This window comes from Bufo gargarizans, chromosome 10 (genome assembly GCF_014858855.1).
Source record: "Bufo gargarizans isolate SCDJY-AF-19 chromosome 10, ASM1485885v1, whole genome shotgun sequence".
NCBI classification, from domain to species: Eukaryota; Metazoa; Chordata; class Amphibia; order Anura; family Bufonidae; genus Bufo; species Bufo gargarizans.
Genome location: NC_058089.1, coordinates 115,926,912 through 115,950,548, shown reverse-complemented (window position 1 = coordinate 115,950,548; position 23,637 = coordinate 115,926,912). Strand labels below are relative to the sequence as shown.

At 44.4% G+C, this 23,637-nt stretch overlaps 1 protein-coding gene across 1 annotated transcript in view; it reads left to right on the top strand.

The window, feature by feature from the left end:
• The window catches only part of ZNF536 (zinc finger protein 536), a 338,062-nt gene that overhangs the window by 99,075 nt on the left and 215,350 nt on the right, over positions 1-23,637 (top strand). The window contains exon 3 of the mRNA XM_044269573.1: positions 849-925. The gene's annotated coding sequence lies outside the window, so the exon portion shown is untranslated. The remainder of the gene's footprint in view (positions 1-848; positions 926-23,637) is intronic.

Here is a 23,637-nt window from a genome sequence, read left to right as displayed (position 1 = left end):
AAATTCACTATGTTCCTATGGAGCCCAGCTACAGGCAGGGCTCCATAAGAACATTGCTGTGTCCGGCCTTGGAGCCTTCAGAAGCCCAGAGGCTGCTATAGCAACCAAATGGCTCCCTTGACGGGGGAGCCATTTGGGCCCCGGGAGCACAGTGCTCTTAGGGTTACACCTCTCCGATGTCATGGTCACAATTGACCACGGCATTTGAAGAGTTAAATATCAGTGGTCAGTGTTAATGACTATCACAAACAATGCCTCCGGGTGTCTGCTGTGTAGAACACCCAGCGGCGAAGCAGGCAATATCTTTAGAACGGGGTTTCACCTCTCAGATGTCATGGTCACAATTGACCACGACATTTGAAGAGTTAAATATCCATGATCAGTGTTAATGACGATCACAAACATGCCCCCGGGTGTCTGCTGTGATGTAGGCGCCATCTTTAAAGTGTGTACTTCAGCCGGCGGAGACCATTAGGGGTTAAGAAATGTGTTGCCTATTAATTTGAGTTTTTTTTTTCCCCCTTCTGGCGTTAGAGTTTGAGATATTTGCTCTGAGCCAACAAATCGCACCCTCCCTTCTCCCAGTCTGACTGATCCCCCAGACACTAAGGGAGAGATTCTGCTGCAGCTGCATCCCCCTCCTCCCTCTCCTCAATGTCTTGTATTTACAGTTTCAATTTAGCCTGTTTTTTTTTTTTTTTTTTTGTGGGTGAAGAGTTTTCTGATTAGTAACTGCTCTCTAATCCGTGCACACATACCTTTAGTAATGAAACCTGCACCATAGGTTAGAAGTATTACTAATGGATGACTGATAATGAAATGGCGCCCTCTCCCCGTCTCTCCTCCAGTAATGAATCTCCGCGCCCTCTCTGCACTCAGCGGTTGACAATACAGACAGATCTGAATGTTTGATTCTACAGACCGGGTAAGTGTAATTTTATACTAATTGTGTTACTTCATTCTATTGTCCATATGACAACTACTCCGTCACTCCACTGTCAGCGTTCCAGACTCATTGCCTTGTCGCTGAACCCTGATCAGTGTAGTCAGCGATATTCCACCAGAAAAATGAGGCTTTATTTCCTGGCTAATCTCTCTTAAGTCTTCCCTACTTGTATCTTCCTTTTCCCGGTGTATCACTCACCCAACTGTCAACATTGCGTTGCCCAGAATATCCTGACGGTGGCATCCCATAGTCCTCAGTCAGCACTGCCCCTCAGTCCATTTCATCGCCATACTCATAGATTGGTGGCAGGTCGTCTAGATCAGGGTCATCAAGGTCTCAGGTCCAGGGCCGGACTGGGGATAAAAACCAGCCCTGGAAAAAGTTGCACACCAGCCCCACAGCATTGCGTCATTATTTACTTGTTTATAATAGGAGAAAGCATTCATTTTAAAACACGTGTGTAAACACGAATATGAACTTTGCCCCACGATAGCTCTTTTGTAGAACCCCCATAAAAACTTAGTTACTTGACTTGGCCCTTGGGGATCTCGGACGCCACTTCAACACTTTGGCCGGGGGCTCGGCGGAGCTGATGTTGTGCTTTAACCTAATGAGAAAGATTTCATAATAAGGATTTGGAGAAAGGGCAGAGGGATAGCAGAGCAGGGAGAGGCTGGTGCTGCTACTAGGGGGTCATACCATGGGGGAGTAATAAAGCCCACCATAATGCCCCCCCAGTAGTAATAATTCTCCTTATAATATGCAAAACATTTGTAATGCCCCCAGTTGAGCTAATGTTCCCATAATGTGCCAATATAAAATACCCCTTCTCAGTGCCCCCGTAGATGACCCCCATAGTGCCCCCCCTTCCCCATAGTACCCACCATAATGTGTCCCAGTATAAAATGCCCCTATACAGAGCCCCCATATAAAATATCTTCTTTTTTAGCCTCAGTAGATGCCCCTATAGTGCCCCCCAATAATCTGCAGTAAGATGTGCCCCCATAGATGCCCCCAATCATGTGCCAGTAATAAGAGCCCCCCCACCATCATGTGCCAGTAGCCAGAGCCCCCCCATATCATGTCAGTAGCCAGAGCCCCCCATATCATGTGTCAGTAGCCAGAGCCCCCCATATCATGTGCCAGTAGCCAGAGTGCCCCCATATCATGTGCCAGAAATAAGAGCCCCCCCACCATCATGTGCCAGTAGCCAGAGCCCCCCATATCATATGCCAGTAGCCAGAGCCCCCCCATATCATGTCAGTAGCCAGAGCCCCCCCATATCATGTGTCAGTAGCCAGAGCCCCCCCATATCATGTGTCAGTAGCCAGAGCCCCCATATCATGTGCCAGTAGCCAGAGTGCCCCCAATCATGTGCCAGAAATAAGAGCCCCCCCACCATCATGTGCCAGTAGCCAGAGCCCCCCATATCATGTGCCAGTAGCCAGAGTGCCCCCATATCATGTGCCAGTAGCCCCCCATATCATGTGCCAGTAGCCCCCCTTATCATGTGCCAGCCCAGTAGTCCCCCCTTATCATGTGCCAGCCCAGTAGTCCCCCCTTATCATGTGCCAGCCCAGTAGCCCCCCTTATCATGTGCCAGCCCAGCCCAGTAGTCCCCCTTTATGTGCCAGCCCAGTAGTCCCCCTTTATGTGCCAGCCCAGTAGCCCCCCTTATCATGTGCCAGCCCAGTAGCCCCCCAAATCATGTGCCAGCCCAGTATTGTACCTATATAAAAAAAAAAAAAAAATAATACACTTATACTTACCTCCAGCAATGCGATGTGATGCAGGCCGCCTCTTCCGTCTGTGTCCCTCGCTATACGGCTCAGGGGACGCGATGACGTCATCGCGCCGCCTGCACCGGCCTGAGCTCTGATAGGCTGCCAGCACTAAGCCGGCAGCCTATCAGAGGAACAGGAGGGGACACACCTCTCCCTCCTCTGCCGCAGCACAGGCATCTGTATTGCCGTCCTGAGGACGGCAATACAGATGACTATGGAGATGAGCGCTTCCGCAATGGAGGCGCTCATCTCCTGCTCTGCCCTGCCGCCGGCCGCGGCCGCCCCCACTTGTCACCAGGGCCGCGGCCTTGCGGCACTCAGGCTTGCCGGCCCACCGGGAAATTTCCCGCTATCCCGGCAGGCCAGTCCGGCCCTGCTCAGGTCTCACTCTGCTTTCTTAAAGGAAGAGTAAACCTAGAAATGAATGCTAGAAGTAAGCAAGAAGGAAGTAAAGGCTACTTTCACACTCGCGTTTGGTGCGGATCCGTCATGGATCTGCATAAACTCTTCCGTTTGTATTATCTTTAACATAGCCAAAACGGATCCGTCTTGAACACCATTGAAAGTCAATGGAGGACGGATCCGTTTTCTATTGTGCCAGATTGTGTCAGTGAAAATGGATCTGTCCCTATTGACTTACATTGTGTGTCAGAACGGATCCGTTTGGCTCAGTTTCGTCAGACGGACACCAAAACGCTGCGCGGAATGGAGGCGGAACAGAGCCAAACTGATGCATTCTGAGCAGATCCTTTTCCATTCAGAATATATTAGGGCAAAACTGATCCGCTTTGGACCGCTGGTGAGATCCCTGAACGGATCTCACAAACGGAAACCAAAACACCAGTGTGTAAGCCACTTTTCTTACAGCTAGCCTTTTACATTTCTAAATTCAAAAGGCAAGCATACACACCCTAATCTGCCACAGCCTTTGGCAAGCTTTGCCAAGGTATTTAAGACACTTTCCCCTGTAGGAGGGTACCTGAGCAATAGGTTCTCTAGCTTGCTAGTATATCTGAAGTTACACAGTTTTTCCATTCTGATTTCCCATGCTCAACCTCTGCCAGTTTACCTGATTTGACCTTGTGCTTCCTGATCTGACTACAGCCTATCTCCTGTATTGAACCTGAGCCGCTTGCCTTGACCTCCTGCCTGTTTACTGGATTGAACGGAGCTCTGCCTGTCCACTGACTACGCTCTAGCCTATCCCCTTGGTGCCACACATCAGTTTGTCTTGATCCGCCTGGATCAACTGTCACTGAACAGAGACTACGTCAAGAGATAGTGACCTAATGATTCTCCCGCAGTGGAGTCCAGATCCCTGTACATGGGGGCTACTTAGGTAACACCCTTTGATGTAACGCCGTGTCACATCTGTTCAGTGACACAGTGATTCCACACCCGTTTTGTGACACGCTCTAAGATATCAAAATCCTTTCAACTACAATTGTCGATTTTGTCATAAATTTCTAGGCAAAACGACAGACAAACAGTACACTGTAGAATTCCTTTAAGAATAACAGAGGGATGGCAAACGATCCTTAAAAAAGCGCTGCAGAATTATTTTATTGGGAATGCAAGTATTTACTAAAACAGGCATGTAAGGAGAGCCGTCAGGTCCTCTTTAATACATGTTTGATGCCATCAGTAAGAGTGACAGGAGAGCTCTACCAATAGAAATCTTCTTACCTAGTACAATGGCAGCAGTCAAGTCATGATCATACGGTACTTAGAGAGAGCCCCCAGTGATATCACACATTTCTCATGATATTACTGCTCCCTATTTGTTTTGCTATCAGTAGGGATAACAGGAGGGCATCAGGAATTTTTGTTCCATAGTAGACATACAATATGTCCATCAAGAGGAGCTTTTGTGGCCATTGAATGACCCATGATATAGACACTCAATTGATGTCTATAGGGGTTACCCACCATGTCTGTAGGGGGTACAGGCACTATATAGTTGGCAGCACACTGTATGATCATACCCTTAGGGGTACTTTGATGCAATTTGTTTGAGTGGGGAGTGCTTGGCTTAGATACATTGAGAAACACCCATACAGAGTCATTTCCAGCGGACTAGTGAAGACTCTCTTGTAGCCGACAACTCCCATACATCTGACATGAGGTTCAGGGTGCGATCCAAATCCGTTGGAACGGGTGCAGACCTATTCATTTCAATGGGGCCATAAAAGATGCAGACAGCATACGATGTGCTGTCTGCATCCGTTGTTCCGCTCCGCGGCCCCGCAAAAAAAATATAGCGAATGTCCTATTCTTGTCTGCAACCGCGGACAAGAATAGGCATCCTCTATATAGCGCCGGCCATCTGCGGTCCGCAAATTGCGAAACGCACACGGCTGGTATCCGCAACTTGCGGACCGCAAAACACTTACAGTCGTGTGAATATAGCCTCAGTCTGCAATCTGCAGACTCATTACTTGGGGTCCTCTAGTTAACATGTCCAGCGGAAGACGTCGGCACCTCCGAGATGTTTCTGTTGAGCTGGAAACGTACTCGGGGTGAGTCTATAGACGATTGCCATCAAGAAGCACATACCCTCTCCAGCACAGGAATGATTTCAGACTAGGTGGCAGAAACGGGGAGAGCGTTTTGTGCTGTCACTTCACAGAATGTCACCGTGCTAAAGAGATTTTGCCGTCTAGAAAATCACTTCCTGGATAGAAGCCGCTGCTGCTCCAACCTGATAGCATTATGCATCAAGAAATTAATTTTGCATAGTATACAATTTATGTGTCTTATGGGCCACCTTGTTTAAAAACTGCTTACCTCCCGAATATGAGAATTTCCCTGAGTCTGACTTACTTTTATTTTTGGGTTTCTTTTTTTTCTTTTTTTTTTTTACTACGGCAGTCAGACTTGAATTTGCTGTTTTATTCTTACCTTCTTAGTAAAAATCCTTTTATCACACAATAGGTAATTTATATCCATTACAACCCCTTCAATCGTATTCAGCGAGCCTGTCAGTGCCTTTGGCACAGTAATGATTAATGTGATCTAATAATAGGCTGCCATTATAATACCTTAGTAAAACATGTACTAACATCCCATTCACATCTACCGAATTCATAGCTTCCTATAATATTTGTGCTGAAAGACAGGATTACTGTTTTGTAGCTCAGCCCCCCCCCCCCCCCCCCCGCTACTCAGACGTAATGAAATTTACTATTGCCAGCCCTCGCTGCGAGCGTTGGAGGGGGGTAATCTCAACAGTAAGGTCTGCATTGCTATGGATCAGTATATTAACCCAGACACCTGACTCTTACATAAGGGGCTTTATTCGTTATTACAGATTAAAACCAATACAAGTCAGATGAACTGGATTCTCTAGACCTGCATGGATGGAACATATAGGGATGGGACAAGGGGTAGGCAGATTTCTGGACAAGGGTGCAATTTCTGGAATTGTTTGGTGACAATGAGTGCATGGCATTGCGAACTGCATATATGTGGAGAGGGGAATGTACTGTCAGCTAGACCGCTAGGGATTCGGTTAAAGAGAGGGGGCAAGTAAATAAATGATTGACCCTTTAGCAACTTTTTTGTGTTGGGGCATTCAGAACCCCTCTGCCTTGGGCATCAAGAGAACAAGACTCATCACTACCATTGCCCTGCCACCAAATACTACCCAGATGGATGGATAGTTTCTCATTGGCCAACCATTTGGTGTTATCCTGTTCTTTTAACGGTAGACCGGGATGCCACATGGCTCCCATACTCCCCAAAATTGAATGGAAACCCCATACATCTAGTCAGCTCTCCGCTGAAGTTTGGGCCAGCCATAGTGTGGACCCCCAGTGGAGAGATAACCAGTCTCCACTGAAATGAATGTAGGTTTGTAGTATCCTATGAGTGAGGATGGTAGGTTGTCAGTGCCTTCACTCCATTGAAGGTTGGACAGCCCTAGTCCAGGACCTCAGTGGTTAGGTGGCCACCACATACTGTACCACCCCTTTGTAGACAGGCTCCACTGAAATGGATGGAGGTTGTAGTCCTATGAGTGAGGGCACTTATAGGTACCCATAGGTTCAATGTATTCAATGGAAACCACAAATACATGACCATCCCTTTATTGAAGATTGTGTTAGTCCCCTTCTGTACCCTATGTCAAAAGGTGACCAATAGCATATTTTTAGCCATTCTCCACTGAAATTAATGTTAGTTGCAGCATTCTGTGAGATCACAGGTGTATGTAGGTTCCCACAACTACAATTAATTGAATGTAAGCTATGTACAGGTAAAACTCGAAAATGAGAATATCGTGCAAAGTTCATTTATTTCAGTAATGCAACTTAAAAGGTGAAACTAATATATGAGACTCATTACATGCAAAGCGAGATATTTCAAGCCTTTATTTGTTATAATTTGGATGATTATGGCTTACAGCTTATGAAACCCCAAAGTCACAATTTTGAGGTACCCTTTGCTCAGGGGGTATGGAATAATTAACTGACTAGAGTGTGACACTTTGAGCCTAGAATATTGAACCTTTTCACAAAATTCTAATTTTAAACTGCATTAATTAATTCCTTTTAATTTGCACTGCCTACTGAAATAAATCTAAATAAGAGAACCCTGTAAGTGCTGGCACTTGTAGGTTCCCATAACTTCAATTAATTCAATGGAAGCCATGTGTATGAAGTCAACTCTTCACTGAAGATTGGACCAGTCCTGTTGCAACCCCTCATTGAAGAGGTGGCCACCACATATATGCAGTCAGTGTCCACTGAAATAACTGTTACACTTTCCCATGAGTAAGGGAGTTTGTAGGTTCCCAGAACTCGCATTCCTTTGAAAGAAACCACCCATATGTGGTCATTGCTTTATTGTAGGTTGGGCAGGCTCACTCCAGACCCCTTAATGGAGAGGTGACTGCCACATATTTTCAGACAATCTCCACTGAAATTAATATTGATTGTAGTATTGTATGGGTGAGGGTGGTAGGTTTTCATAAACCCCACTTATTAAATGGAAGCTTTGCGTATGTGGTCATCCCTTTATTGAAGTTGTATCAGTTATGGTCCAGGTCCCTAGTAAAGAGGCAATCAACAACATATATCAACTGACATATCCTATAAGTGAGGGCACTTGTAGGTTCAGACAACTCCAATGAATTCAGTGGAATCCTGTGTATTCATTGAAGATTGGACCAGCCCTAGTCTGAACCTTCAATGGGATAGATGGTCACCACATTTTTTGCAGCCATTCTCCACTAAAATGAACCTTAAATATGGTATCCTATCAGTGAATGGACTTGCAGGTTCCCATGACTCTCATTAATTGAACAAAAGCCATGTAAATTTGGTCAACTCTCCATTGACGATTGAACCACCAAATTTTTTAAGCCATTGTCTACTGAAATGAATGTTAGTATCCGTATCCTATGAGTAATAGGTTCCCATAACTCCCATTAATTCAACGGAAGCTACGTATATGTAGTCTACTCCTCATTGAAGATTGGACCAGTGCTAGTCCAGACCTTTACATGTCCATTTCATTCCATTGAAATGAAACTCCATTTTCCTATGAGGGCACTTGTAAGTTCTCTTAACTCCCATGAATTTGATGGAAGCCACGTATGTGTAGTCAACTCTTTATTAAGGGTTGGTCTACGACTGGCTCATTCTCGATCAGTTGAGGGTCTGCTAAAACCCTTTCTTTCTCAAAGTGTTGTCATCCGTCATATGTGAAATATGAAGATGACAGTGAACCTAGTGAAATCCTTCTTTCTGTTCTCGAATACCAAGTCAACAAGCAACATTGCTCAGCTCTATTGTTTTACTTATTGGTTCATTACCACTCTCTATTTACAGTACCTTTCCAAAGAAAGGATGCAGGTCCGAATCATAGAGATTCACATTCATCACATTTTAGCATATTTCAGTGTAAATTTCATGCAGAGTGTTGACGATCTAGCAGTACCCCTCCCCCGCTCCTTAACAATATGCATTCATATGAAGCCTATTTTGTCCTCCTCTTCGATTTCTTATTTTTAAAATTACAGAGCTGACATGATTGGAATTTAGATTCCAGAGTCCATTTGTATCACCAAATCCATATTTATGTTCTGATTGAGCTGGTATCGAGCTTTCTGTCATATATTAGTATCTTTTGTTTATGGTCTTCTATGCGCATATCAATTTATCTATTAACCTCAAGTGTATATTTTATTATTTTTTGCCTCAGCTATAAATATTACCTGCATAGTCTGTGCATTGGAACAGATATTGACAATGTCCGGACTTGATTAATTTCAAGGTAAGTAAATGCATGGAGAGGGGGAAAAAATGAGGCGAGGAACACAAGATGCAATCATTTCTTAAAGAAAAGGGAAATTTACTGAGATTGCGAGGATATTTTATGCATTGTGATTGTTATTTTCCAGTAGACTGGTGTCTTCTGAACAATCTCCATTCCATAGAAAGCCATTTTGAACCTGTGCTCCACTATGACTGTTGGGACACTCGTTAAAGAAGGACTGGAGGACTAGGTCATGTTCCCTTTGGGACTTTGAATTCAGTAGGCAAAGTTGGTTGGGTCAGATGGAAAGACAGAGAAAGGAACTTTTCCTTTAAAAAATGTTTGCATGCATGAGCGTGTCGGGAACACCAGATGGTCCAAAGGAGGCGCAGTTAAAAGAGGTGCATGATTGGGAAAGTAATAGGGACAAAAAATTGGCAAAAGGAATGCAATTGTACAATAAATATCTTACTTTAAATACTGGTGACTCATGCGTCAGTCAGCATAAACTGTTCATCATAATCAACACAACGTCCAGAACCTCATGGAGGTAAGTCATTGAATGCAATTTGCATGACTGACGCTGCCTTGGGAGAGGTTTTAGAACAGCAGTGTAAGCGGCAGGCGATATATGTAATTTTCAATGCAGTGCCATATTTTTAGACCCTAAAAAAGGGATGAGGAACATTTGATTATGCTAAATTTACAGTATAGCACTCCTGAAGGATATTATATGAGCTGCACATAAGGTTACATAATGATGTGTTATGGACGTGTCCCTAAAACAGAGAGGTTCTTGACTCAAGTCGTATTTATTGGATCCTCAGTGATTTCTGTACAGAAAGCTTCTTATACCAGAAGATTTGGCATCACATTGGTTAATTGAAGTTGGCTGCAATTGCAGAAGCTGGTATCACTTAGAGACCGAAAAAGAGCGAGATGCATTCTAAATTCTCCGCAGACATACATCCAAAACTCATGCCAAATATAGACTGAGATTTACTGAAGTCAGTTGAGAATTTATGACCACTTTGGGAGGCTGCCATGCCACTCTGGGGGATACCCTCTACACCGAGATAGATGTGAGTGGTGGTTAATGGACATTTAAATGAACGTCGCTTAGAATGCTAATGGCTGCCATACTTTTGTGAATAACCCCCTTGACACAATTGCCATTCGGGTGAAATACAAGTGTCTCAAAAGTCAACGTTTGTAGAGCCAAGCGAGCAATCTTACCATTACTGAGCAACATAAACAGGATATATTGTATCAGAGGGAAGGTTGATGCCCTAAACTACCTGAACCCTGTCATTTAAAGGACTCTGGCTGAGTATTTTTTTGTACATTACCACTGCTACTATTATTGATGTGCAGCATATTCTGGTTCCAGTAAAGGTTCCCTATACACTAGACTAGTTGATAAAAATTGACAGTTTGAACCATAATGAATGTTCAGTGGATGAAATTTGGCAATGATTGATCATTTTGGTTAACCTGTGACAATGGCCAATTTCAAATATAATGAACATTCTTGAAATTTGACCAGGATCTTACATTGTGTGGAAATAAGTCAGCCATGTTTGAAATCTTTGTCTGATAGATCTTTAAGTCTTAATCTTTACAGTAAGAGCAGTGAGACTATGGAAGCTCTCTGCCTGAGTAGGTGGCGACGGTGAGTTCACTAAAAGAGTTCAGTAGGGGCCTGGATGTATTTCTGAAGTTATAGCTATTAGAGATGGGTGGTTGATCCAGGGAATTATTTTGATTGCCTGATTGGAATCGGGAAGCAATTTTTTCCCCCCTTAACCCTTTAAGGATCCATGAGGTAGCTGTCATGGGTCCGATCCCTAAACATGGCGCCCACTCGCACGTGCAGCGGAGTTTCTGCTATTTTAATTAGCAGAGACCAGTGGCACTTGTATGCGATCAGCCATAAGGCTGATCGTATAGATCTTACCCTACAGATGCCATGGTCAAATGTGACCACGGCATCTGCGCAGACTGGAATCGGAAGTCGGGTGCTTCCGATCTGGTAACAGCTTTCCCTGGCTAAGATCGGGGAACCTGTTACCTTGCACTAATTGACTGAAGCCTCAAGCCGGCTTCAGAGTCAATTAGATGTATATATCAATACAGGCCACTAAGTGGCAGCCTTTTATTGATGTAGTGCAAATTAAGTCTTCAATGATGGCTATTTAGCCATCACTGAATACTATGGGCAGTTATTGTCACCCAAGGTGACTTAAAAAAAGTAAAAAAAAAGTTTTTACAAAACCTAAAAGTTCAAATGACCCCCCTTTCCTTAAAATAAAAATACTTAGCCAATAAAAAAATAAACATCATGGGCATCGCCACGTGCGAAAATGCCCATACTATTAAAATATAACAATATTAATAGCATACGGCAAATGACGTAGCAGGGGAAAAAAAAATAGCCAATTTGCCCGTTTTTGTCACTTCAACTACCCAATAATTTTTTAATAAAAAGTGATCAAATTGTTGCACACACTTAAAATTTGTATCACTGAAAAGAACAGATCGTCCCGCCCAAAAATTAGCCCTCACACAGCCCCGTACACATAGCTACAAAAAAATTATAGGGGTCAGAATATGGTTATGAAATAAACATTTTTTTTCCCTCAAAGGTTTTAATTTTTTTCAGTATTAAAACGCAAGTGTGATATTGTTGGAACCGTACTGACCTGGAGAAGGAAGATGAAAGGTCAATTTTTATCACATAGTGTACAGTGTAAAAAAATAAAATAAACCTTTATCTAACATTTTTGGCTCTATACACCACCATAATGGATTTGAAATAAAACGAACAAGATGTGCTTTACCTGCAGACTGTCAGCTTTAGGCTTCATGCACACAGACGTTTTTTTTGCGGTCTGCAAAAACGGTTTCCGTTGTTTCGTGATCCGTGTCCGTTTTTTCTTCCGTGGGTCTTCCTTGATTTTTGCAGGATCCTCGGACATGAAAAATGAAAAAAAAAAATCTAAGTCAAGTTTGCCTTTGAAATGATAGGAAAAAACGGACACAGATCACGGACACGGATCACGGACGCGGATGACAATCTTGTGTACAGCCGTGATTTTTCACGGACCCATTGACTTGAATGGGTCCGTGAACCGTTGTCCGTGAAATAAATAGGACAGGTCATATTTTTTTCACGGACTGGAAACACGGACGCGGATGCCAAACGGAGCATTTTCCGATTTTTCCACGGACCCATTGAAAGTCAATGGGTCCACGGAAAACGGAACAACGGCGACGGATGCACACAACGGTCGTGTGCATGAGGCCTTAATTTGAGGGTATTTACATCCAAATCAGGTGAACGGTGCAGGAATTACAGCAGTTTGCATATGTGCCTCCCGCTTGTTAAGGGACCAAAAGTAATGGGACAATTGGCTTCTCAGCTGTTCCATGGAGCAGATAAAAGGTCCAGAGTTCTGTGCTATTTGCATTTGGAATCTGTTGCTGTCAACTCTCAAGATGAGATCCAAAGAGCTGTCACTATCAGTGAAGCAAGACATCATTAGGCTGAAAAAACACAACAAACCCATCAGAGAGATAGGCAAAAACATTAGGCGTGGCCAAAACAACTGTTTGGAACATTCTTAAAAAGACGGAACGCACCGGTGACCTCAGCAATACCTGAAAAACAAAAAGATCAGGCAATTGAAATCCTATGTAGCCAACCCTATTCTGCTCCAACATCTGCTATTAGGGAAGAGTCTCGAGGCCCAAATACACAATTGTCATAGCTATAGCTATATTTTCTGACTTCCACATACACATACACACTAAGCGTGTTTCTGTTGTCAATGGGGAGAGAGGAGAAAGTTGCTGCCAGACACTTCTCGTAGTGGCTTATCTTCAAGGAGAACAAAAGGATTGGGGGATGATTTCAGGGGAGAGATGATATCATCTGACTATCGACCAGCCCTGCAAAAATGGTGAATCTGGCCTCCAATGTTCTAATGTCAGTTGAGCACAAGTTGACTAGCAGCTTCAATCCATTGTTTACCTTCTAATTGCTTATGTGACTCTCTCAGTCTTGGACTAAGTCTACTCAAAAAGGGGTTTGGCTCTTATTGGACAGCTTTGGGACCATCCGTTTTCAGATGCAGCCACCATAGATAATGTTGACCAAATTGTTATTCTTTAGTCTTCTATGTGAAAGCCCAACCCTACTGAACTGTGATATCATCCACTACAGTCTAAGACTTTGAGAGACATCACATCACTGGGATGGGTAAAGGGTGATGTCATGTTGAGTAGAGTCAAGTCTAAAAAACCACAATAAGGGTGTGGCTCATCTCTATGATCCAAATAGACAACTGGATCCTTGTAGCAAATGTTTAGGTTTGGTGTTGTCAGTTTTTAACATCTGAAATTTTCCCTGGTGACCAAGGACTTGTTTATTACGTTGCCTATAAAAGATATCCGGGCAATGTAAGACAGGCACAAACAATAGATCATAACAAAGAAGCCAACAGCTGCTATCCGTCAGGAACGGTTAATGTATCCGTCATATTGAGCCCTAATCCCTGACGTCGCCCATCTCACTTACAGCTATAACGTGTCCTAGTAACTCATCTGTCGAAGCAAAAATTGGATGCAACCTAAAGGTGACATCATGGTACCACCAACAAAATGGCCCCATTTCCCTCCACCTGCTTGGGTCGAGAACCCTTCATTTAGATGGGAAATGAAGGCTCCCTGTTTGTTTTTGCCGTGTTGCTATTGTCTTAAATGCACGCTGATTATAGCTTTCAGAAAGCGCTTGCTCTCCTTCAAGTGACATATGTAGGTCATCCTTCTGTGATAGGAGAAGACAGAAATGTAAATATTATACATTGTAGTTACGGGATTAGAACATCAGAACCAACGCAGGACACCCTCTGGAAGGAGCACAAAGCACATTAACCATAAGACGTAATCCTGTCTTCACCCAACATACAATTACATGTATATTCCCACATCTTCCACTTCTTTACCTCCCAATGATCCTTATTTTTTTATTTATTTGAATAATTCCTGTTTGGAAATCAACCGGGGAGGAAGAATTTGGTTTTGTCGTGATTCGTACTTGAGGGTGAAAACACATTAGGCTCTAGAAGATGTTTTCCTCTCTCAGGTAACATTAGGACGTGATTCAGCATTCGGCAATCAACATAATTAATTATCTGTTTTGCATTCACTCAAAAACATCTTCTAAAATCAACAACAAATAAATGGGATCTCTTTGAAGCGACTTAAATCGCTAGGAAGCTCCGTTTGTCGCCCCACACTTGCAAGTTGAAAGTTAAGGCTTTGGCTTTATACTGTAGAAAGAGGTGCGGGGAGGGGAGTTTGGCGCTGGTAGGTAGGTCCAATGGAAGGGTTAAACGCAAGCAGATTAACTCCTGCTTGCCATGGTAGGCATCTTGGTAGATCTTTTGCTTTTTTGTTTATAAAATGTATTGGCACATGAGGTATTCAATATGGAGCCCACCTTCTTGTGCCTGCTCATACCATCATGCTTAGATACTGCAATGAACTAAAAAAACGTTAGTGCCCACAATAGCCATATCAAGACCTCTGATATCATCAAGTTCCATGAGCTCCAGTCATCGAAGTGGGGTGGTCTATGGATGCTTTGCCCTTCCTTGGGTCTCAGTCTACAGCATTATATAGACCTGTCCCCTTTAGAGAGCACAGCGCTCATAGACCTGAACTTCCTCCATGCTCCTTTGACTGGAGTTCCTAGAAAAGGGAGCCCTTTCCATCTATTCTAGGTAAGAAGAACTGAAGGAATCTTTGGTTGGCTGCTTTGTTTCTTTTAGTAATGCTGTTAGGCTTGTGGACAGAATGGAGTCAGTCTGTGGGCTCTTTGGTTTGTAAAGGCCCACCCCATACACATTAGAGTGTTGTTGGAACCAGTCATTTTCAGTTGGATGGGTTGACAATGGTATAGTGTGTTTGGAAGCCCCCATCTCTCCATCGAGATTTCGGTGGAGGAAAGAATCAGGCACGTGGACCTCTTTTATCTGCTACCAGAGGTGTCTCCTCTCTCCCCAGCTGAGCCCTCTCCCCTGAGCGTGCACTTGCATGGGATTGTCTGGAGATCAGTCAGACAGCTATTGAAGAGATCGTGAGGAAAATGGAAACCATGCAATATGAGTATTGACACTTTGCTCAGCGCTGTTGACCACCATAAACTTCTAATTTTGAAAAATGGAGGACTCAGGAGGTACTGGAGGACTTAAGAAATCACCCATTTACTTGTAACATATGATTACCAATGTGTCTTTCTAAACCAGGGCTGGGTACCAAAAGCACTTAACATTGCCGGCTTCTTCTCTAGTGCACCCTCAGTCAGTACAAGACTGCAGCAATCTTACTGTAAAACCATATGAATTGGGGAGGGGTCATGGTCAGGTCTCGTATCCTGAGTCTGGCTACTCACGATTGTGTCAGCAAATGCAAATGTTTATTCGAATCTTGATATTTTTAAAAAGTTATTTTTAAAATGCAGAATTTGTGGGCAGAAAACTGGGATTGTGACAATTTCCCTAGAATCGGTTTTGGCCCGGACACCACTTTGGCTTCGATATCACTGAATTTGACTGTACCTTTGTTTTGCGTCCTCCCCGTGAGCGCATCGCTCACTTCCATGTTCACTGGGCCCTGTTTGTTTAATCTTTGGTCTTCCCTGAAAAGCTTCAGGCTCTTTAGGTCTTTGCCGATTCAGTAGAAAATCTCAGCATGGAAAATAGCGCTTTTTTCATTCCTTAATTGGAGCGCTCACATTAGCATTCAAAACAGTCTATGGGTGTAAGAGAATCTGCAAATAAGGAGCCGCCGGGCCACCGACGGCTCATAACCAAGGCCGCCGGTCCGCCAGGCTTTAACCACTTAACATTTTACCCTTAACTAGTCACCGGGAATCAGCCGATTATAACGCACTATACTCATGCCTTTAACACTGCGTTCAGTGGCCCCTTGAGTTCAATGGTCTAGCACAGAACTGCCTGATCTTCCAGATTCCTGATGTGTAACCCGCATGAGCGGTCGTGGAATCATTTCCGAATAAACATTGGAGTGCTTCTTTAAAAAGGGTTTTGGTCAGAAGGGTTCCTCGAAATCGGGAACTCCAGCCATCTACTGTGATCTGCAGAGGAACATCGTAGAAAGTGTTTGATTTCCCCTATAGCGCCAGCACAGGTGAAATAAGGTACTGCATATAGTGCCCATTGATATCAATATGACATGTTTGCCGGGACGGACTGGAAACTTAAAGTGGCCCCAGGAAAAAACTAAAAGTGACCTCATGTTGTAGGCATGTCCCAACTGACAGAAGGCATGGCAGCTTAATTAGATGGGGCTAGCAGTACAGTATTGTGTTTTTTTAAGGGACACTCCGAGACCCCGTTCTGGTGATCAATAGGGGTCCAATGGTTAAACCCCCACAAGTTCTGTGGATAGGTGAAATCCAAATTCCCTTATATAGGATAAAGGGTTTTCTGGACCAGACTTCTCAGATAGAATGGTTCGCCATATCACATGCCTGATTTCTGGGCGTGGGTGGGGGGGTTTAGTAAAAATTGGCCCATCTTAGAAAAAAGGACAAATGTCCCAGACATCATCTGCTCTACCAATAGAGTCACTGGGCCCCTCGGCGGCCTGGCCCTTGGGCATTGCCCATACCCTGTAGCGCAGTCCTATTGATACAGAGGACCCAGTGGCATTGCTTGCTTTTCTTCTCATTATAGAACAGCTTTTAGATATACAGTCCTTGCAGAGGAATTTTTGCAATGCAAACTCCCTCGGCCTCTGCAGACCCCCTTGCCCCCATTGTTGAGCAGTTCCCTTGCACACGACGCGTGGATAGAAAAAGAGCATTTGTGCAGCATCCCAGGCATGATACACATCTTCATGAAATGTGACTGTATCCAAGGCCACTGCAATTACAGCCCCACATTTATCATGATACCGCGATCAGCATCGCCTTGAGTTGCAGATGGCGCTTTTAACAGGTCAGAAGTTAGGTAGACTTGGCAGGGATCAGCGGCAAAGCCAAAAGAGCAGCCGTGAGAACAGATTTTCTCTCGTCTATCTCTTCTCGTAAGGTATTTCAGGGGAGACGTGACGACTGCGAAGAAGACCGCTGTCATAGGAGGAATGCCGCCGATACAGTTCTGAGATGTCTGCAGAGTTGGTAGCAGGAGTCGGGATGAGCTCCTTTTCGCAGTCAGGCGGAGACGTGACACTTTTTTGTAAATGATTAAAGAGTCAGAAGCCTCGCAGTGTGCACACAGGCCAAGACGATTACATTGCATGCGAGAGCAAGACGCAAATTACAACCGCAGGAAAACGTTCCCAGGGTTTCACGTCTCTGTGCTCACCCCATTCGGCCTCTTTCACGCGACCGTATGGCTTTTTCAGTCATGGCCCGTTTTTCACGGATCCGTCGTTCAATTTTTTGTTGTGTTTTCGTTTCTGTTCTGTTTTTCCGTATGGCATATACAGTATACAGTAATTTCATAGAAGAAATTGGGCTGGGCATAACATTTTCAATAGATTGTTCCGCAAAAACGGAATGGATGCAGAAGACATATGGATGCATTTCCGTATGTGTTCCGTTTTTTTTGCGGACCCTTTGACTTGAATGGAGCCTCAGAATGTGATTTGCGGGCAATAATAGGACATGTTTTATCTTTCAACGTAACAGGTAAACGGAAATACAGAAACAGAATGCATACAGAAATGAATGGTTCTGTATACGGAACACAAAAAACGGCCCGTAAACTAAAAAAAATTAAACGGTCGTGTGCAGGAGGCCTTCCTCTCAGCAGCTCCAGAGATACCAACCAGTCATCCCAGTGGCACACCCACTGGAAACAATGTATCTAATCCCGGAAACAATGTATCATTGGGCCATAGACAAATAATGCCGCCCACCTGCGTGCTGGCCTCCTGAGTGGGCTTTAATTTCAGCCAATCAGCAGTGGGAATGGAGGCGACACCCCCAACCACTGCTGTCTTTACAGGGTCATACAACAGCCATAAGGTTACAACTCTGCTTCTTGTCAGTGGTTGGATGAAACCAAAGCCCAAAGAATAGGACAATTCCAGTTAGGTATGCTTTTATTCCCTAAAACAGGGATCAAGAACCTAAAACTACAACTCCCAGCATGTCAGTGGTGCTTGCTGGGAGTAGTAGTTTCATAACAGTTGGACTGCCAGAGGTTGCTGACTCCTGCCCTAAAGTAATCACGTGAATAGACCGGACAGACTCTGTGCTGCTTCCATTATCTTCTGTGTACACTGCTCTTATGACATGCACCTGTGTCCTCACCAACATCATCACATGAGAGGACAGGTTATTGCCCTCTAAATGATCAGTAACCTCCTCTACTGAAATACTCTGTGCTGTTGGGAACATTTTTCCATCCACTATCAGTCTTCATTCCCTTCCAGATCACAACCCAACCCCCCCCCCCCCCCCCAATGATGAGCACACCTCTCCTGAAGTACTCTGTGCTGCTGGAGGACCGTACTGTTTCCAGCATCTTCTGTATGCACTGCCCCTATTACATGCATCTATGCCCTCACTGTCATCACATGAGTGGACAGGTCACTGCCCCCTACACGATCAGTACCCTATTCTGCTCGTTTTGTCTGGGGAGTAATCATCAGGGGAAACAAAATGGCTGCTGTCCCATTAGTTCACACAAAACCTGTCCTGATCACACATGAGGACAAGTTACTTCACAACACTGAAGTAAAGAGCTGCCTCATCCTCCTCTCTGCTCTGCTTGTCAGGGATTATGATCCTGAATACAGATAAGAACTTTAGCTGAATCTCTGGGGAATTTAGTTCATGAGGAGACATGAAGTACAGAGAGGACGGACAGGACAGACTGTGGTGATGGAGGCTGCATACAAGAGCTGCTGCTCATTATCCACACCTCACCCTCCTCTCAGGTCTCCTCATCTTCTCCATTCCCACAGAGATTCACCTGTATTCAGGATCATGATTCCTGACAAGCAGAGCAGAGAGGAGGATGAGGCAGCTCTCATTGTGGTGAAGTAACTTGTCCTCATGTGTGACTAGGACAGGTTTTGTGTGTACTGATAGGGCGGCAGTCATTTTATTTCTCCTAATGATTGCTCCCTAGACAAAACAAGCCATTATAACTAATGAAAGGTATTTGGAAATATATTTATAATAAAATAATGTTTATTGGGGTTTTCCGGGTTCAGAGCTGACCCCGGACATCCCTCCATTTTATTCCAGGCAGTCCCCCTGACTTGAGCATCGGAGCAGTTCATGCTCCAATGCTCTCCTTTACCCTGCGCTAAATTGCGCAGGGCCAAGACATTTTCAGGAGTTTCGGTGACGAACCTGGCTCTCCATGGGGCTGCCAGGATGCCCTAGCAGAGATCAAGTGGATGAGGTTAATGAGTTGATTTTTTTTTTTCATTTTTTAACCCCTCAAGGCACATTTTACTAAGCATTCTGTATTAAGAATGCTATTTTTTTTCCCTTATAACAATGTTCTAAGGGAAAATCATACAGTGAATTTACTTTAATGGGGTCCGGGGGTTGCGTTCATCCCTATCATCTCCTAGCAACCATGCGTGAAAATCTCACCGCATCCGCACTTGCTTGCGATTTTCATTCAGCCCCATTCATTTCTATGGGGCCTGCGTTGCGTGAAAAACGCAGAATATAGAACCTGCTGCGATTTTCACGCAACGCACAAGTGATGCGTGAAAATCACCGCTCATCTGCACAGCCCCATTGAAGTGAATGGTTCCGGATTCAGTGCGGGTGCAATGCGTTCACCTCACGCGTTGGACCCGCGCGGAATTACTCGCCCCGTGTGAAAGGGGCCTAAATCTATGACCTCCTCCCCACATGGTGTCCCATGAATAGACAGGTGACTGTCCCCCACAGAACCAGAGCACTCCTCCCCTGCTTCTGTGATCATCCCCTTGAATTGATGGCTCCGCTGCAGGATGAAGAATGACGGGCAGCCGCTTCCCCGTCTCTGGACAGATTCACCTTAAACCCCTGCCTTTTAAAGAAAGTTATTTCTATAAAAAAAAAATTCGGAAGTGTTAAAGTTGCTGATCCTAATACACATCCGAATGATTAAAAGGACATTCCGCTCCAGTTATTCATCGGAGTATATAATGCACAACTGATTAGAAGGAAAGTTAAGGATTTATGTGCACTTAAGCCTACAGAGAGATTTACATTTATGGCGTAGATTCATAAGTACTCGGGCGCATTCGAGACATCCTTCATAACAGAAGAGACATCTGATGTCAGTGACAAGAGCGGCGGGGGGAAAGGCATCATGTCTGAGCGCTCCGCCGCTGAGGTCTCATGGCTTTGTATCTGTCCAATGTGAATTTGGCTCTAATCCGGCCTTCTGGAGTATTGAAGGATGATGGGAAAGTATATAAAACTTGTGAGGGTCAGCAGTACGTGGGTTTTTCCCCGGCTCTGAAATACTCTGTGCTGCTGGGGGTGCGGTGCACGTCCTTTCACTGTGAGTCTGTGATCGCTCCCCTCTGCCCCATCACATGCCCCTACTTTATCACCGTCAGCAGCGCAGAGTATTTCAGGGAGGAGCGTGCTGATGCCACGTGCAGCAGTGACCTGTCCACTTGCAAGATGGTGTCCCTGAGGACAGGGCTGCAGGGCAAGGCATGTGAGGAGAGGAAGAATTACAGGCGAACACCTAAAGGAGTTGCACCTTCAGCTGCACAGAGTATTTCAGGAGCGGAGTGTGCAGCTGATCTAGTGGAAGGCAGTGACCTGTGCACACCTGTTTGTGCGGGCTGCATGTGAGAAGGGGCATGATTTGAGAACTGGACAGTGAAAGTAGTGGCACCTTCAGCAGCACAGAGTATTTCAGGAGATAAATGTGCTAATCTTATGGGAGGCAGTAACATGCACTGCTGTGATGCTGTCAGTGAGGACAGGGCTGAATGTGACAGAAGCAGTGCCTTGATGTGAGGAAGGGAATGATCATAGATGGATAGCGAAAGTAGTCGCACTTTCAGCAGCACAGAGTGTTTCAGGAGAGAAATGTGCTAATCTTATGGGAGGCAGTAACATGCACTCCTGTGACCCGTCACATGCATCCTTGTCAAAAATGCTACTTTCTAGAACTGTAGCTCCTCCACCTGCTCTCCCGTCCCAGCCGCACCTTTAAATATTCCGGTGACCCCCCTGATTGGCTGCGGTGTAAAAATTCTGAGAACCTGATTGGCTTATATGTGCGGTAATCAGCATTCGACGAGCCGTAGGATTCCCCCGGGGGGTAATGCATCCTCCTTGTTATCACCGCAGGACGCCTGAAGAAACGTAACTATTCTTAACTCAGTGATTTACACGAAAAACACGTCAGAGAGAAAAAAAACTATTTGAGCAGCTCGGCGACCGCGAAGAACCGCGCCGGCGCTGCCATAAGGTAGGCCTGTTCTCCGGTTGACTTTGATCTGCATCTACTTAAAATGACAACATATGGCACCTTGTCAAAATGCGGCTGGAGCATTTCTAGAGGGGGCCGCGATGATCTTTATGGCGGTAAATGCTGGTCTCGGAGGACGCCGCTCTCCGGAGAACATCATCCACGTTACCTTTAAAGAGGGAGACATTTCAGGTCATGTTTGTGGGTGTAAGAAGTAGGAGCAGAGCCCGCTTGTGCCTGCGCAGCTGACGTGCTGTCACAGTGTATCACAGTAAAGTGGCGCTGACATTAATCCTCGCTGAGATGTATTGCTTCCGTCACTTCTCATTTCATTGAAAACTATTCACTCTTAATAATGGAGGAGGACTTTTTTTTTTTGGTACGAGCGCGCACATTCCCAGACACCTGCGAACAACACTGCGACCTGCTCCACGGGATGGGTATGTCACCAGGCCGGATCATTGGCGATGGGACCAGCTCATACACATAAGGTTTCCATTGGCCACAATGCAGCCCTGGGATCGCTCGCACGAAGGATCGCACCAGAGACATCACGGAATAAACTGGTAGAGAATAAGGCTCCATTCACACATCCGCAATTCCGCTCCGCATTTTGTGGAATGGAATTGTGGACCCATTTATTTGTATTCCGGGTCTGCAATTCCGATCCCGAAAAAAATAGAACATGTCCTATTCTTGTCCGCAATAGCGGGCAAGAATAGGCATATTCTATTAGTGCCGGCAAAATGCGGAACGCACATTGCCTCAGTCCGTGTTTTGCGGATACGTGGATCCGAAAATACACACGGATGTGTGAATGGACCCTAAAAGATAGAAAACATCTGACTCCCTGGAGCTTGTGTGAAGTGGCTGATTATACCGTCACCTTGTGCTCTAGATCAGACAGACTGAGGGATGGAGATAGATTGGTGGATTTGTGATTCCTTAGATAGATTTACATTTGAGATAGATAATAGATAGATAGATAGATAGATAGATATGAGATAGATAGATAGATAGATAGATGGAAGAGATAGATAGATAGATATTAGATAGATAGATAGATAGATAGATAGATGGAAGAGATAGATAGAAGAGATAGATAGATAGATGGAAGAGATAGATAGATAGATAGATAGATAGATAGATAGATAGATAGGAGATGGATAGATAGATGGACAGAGATGGATGGATGGATAGAGATAGATAGAAGAGATAGATAGATAGATATGAGATAGATAGATATTAGATAGATATGAGATAGAAGATCATAGTAATTACTAGATAGATATTAGATAGATTAGAATATGGATAGATAGATAGATATTAGATAGAAGAAGAGAGAGATAGGATAGATATAGATTAGATAGCTAGATATGAGTGATGAGATAGATAGATATGAGAATAGATGATAGATCAGAGGAAGAGGATAGAAGAGATAGGGGAATAGATAGATATTAGACAGATAGATAGATGAGATATAGATAGATAGATCGATAGATAGAAGAGATTAGATAGATTATATAGATAGTATAGATAAGATGGACAGAGAGGCATGTCTGGATAGAGATAGATAGATAAGATAGAAGAGATAGATGTAGTAGAAGCTAGATAGATAGATGGAAGGATAGATTATCATAGAGAGATATGAGATAGATAGATTGGTAGATTTGCTATAGATTTCTTAGATAGATTTACATTTGAGATAGATGGATAGATATAAAAAAAAAAAATGGATGTGAGATAGATAGACTTCCTTCTATCTGTCAGAGATCCGACCATTCCCTGACAGAGGAGCAGGAATCTGGTATGCCGCTGTGAAGACTTTTTTTTTTAGATTTTATATGAACACTGCAGGATAATACTAAATGACAGGGGCAGGCTAGGAACTTAAAGTGGCCCTGGAAAAAAATCCTAAAAGTGGCCCCATGTTGTAGGCGGGTCCAAACTGATAGAAGCCTGGCCAACATGTGGAACATTGCAGTGTTGCCAGACCGGTGGAAGCTGTCAATGACTTCCGGAAATGGGCATACACACGGCGCACCTTCACCAGTAGCTCAGGCAAATTGGGGTAGGTTTTGAGAAACCGCTGAACCACTAGGTTGAACACGTGGGCTAGGCATGGTATGTGTGTGAGCTTGCCGAGCTCCAAAGCTGCCACCAAGTT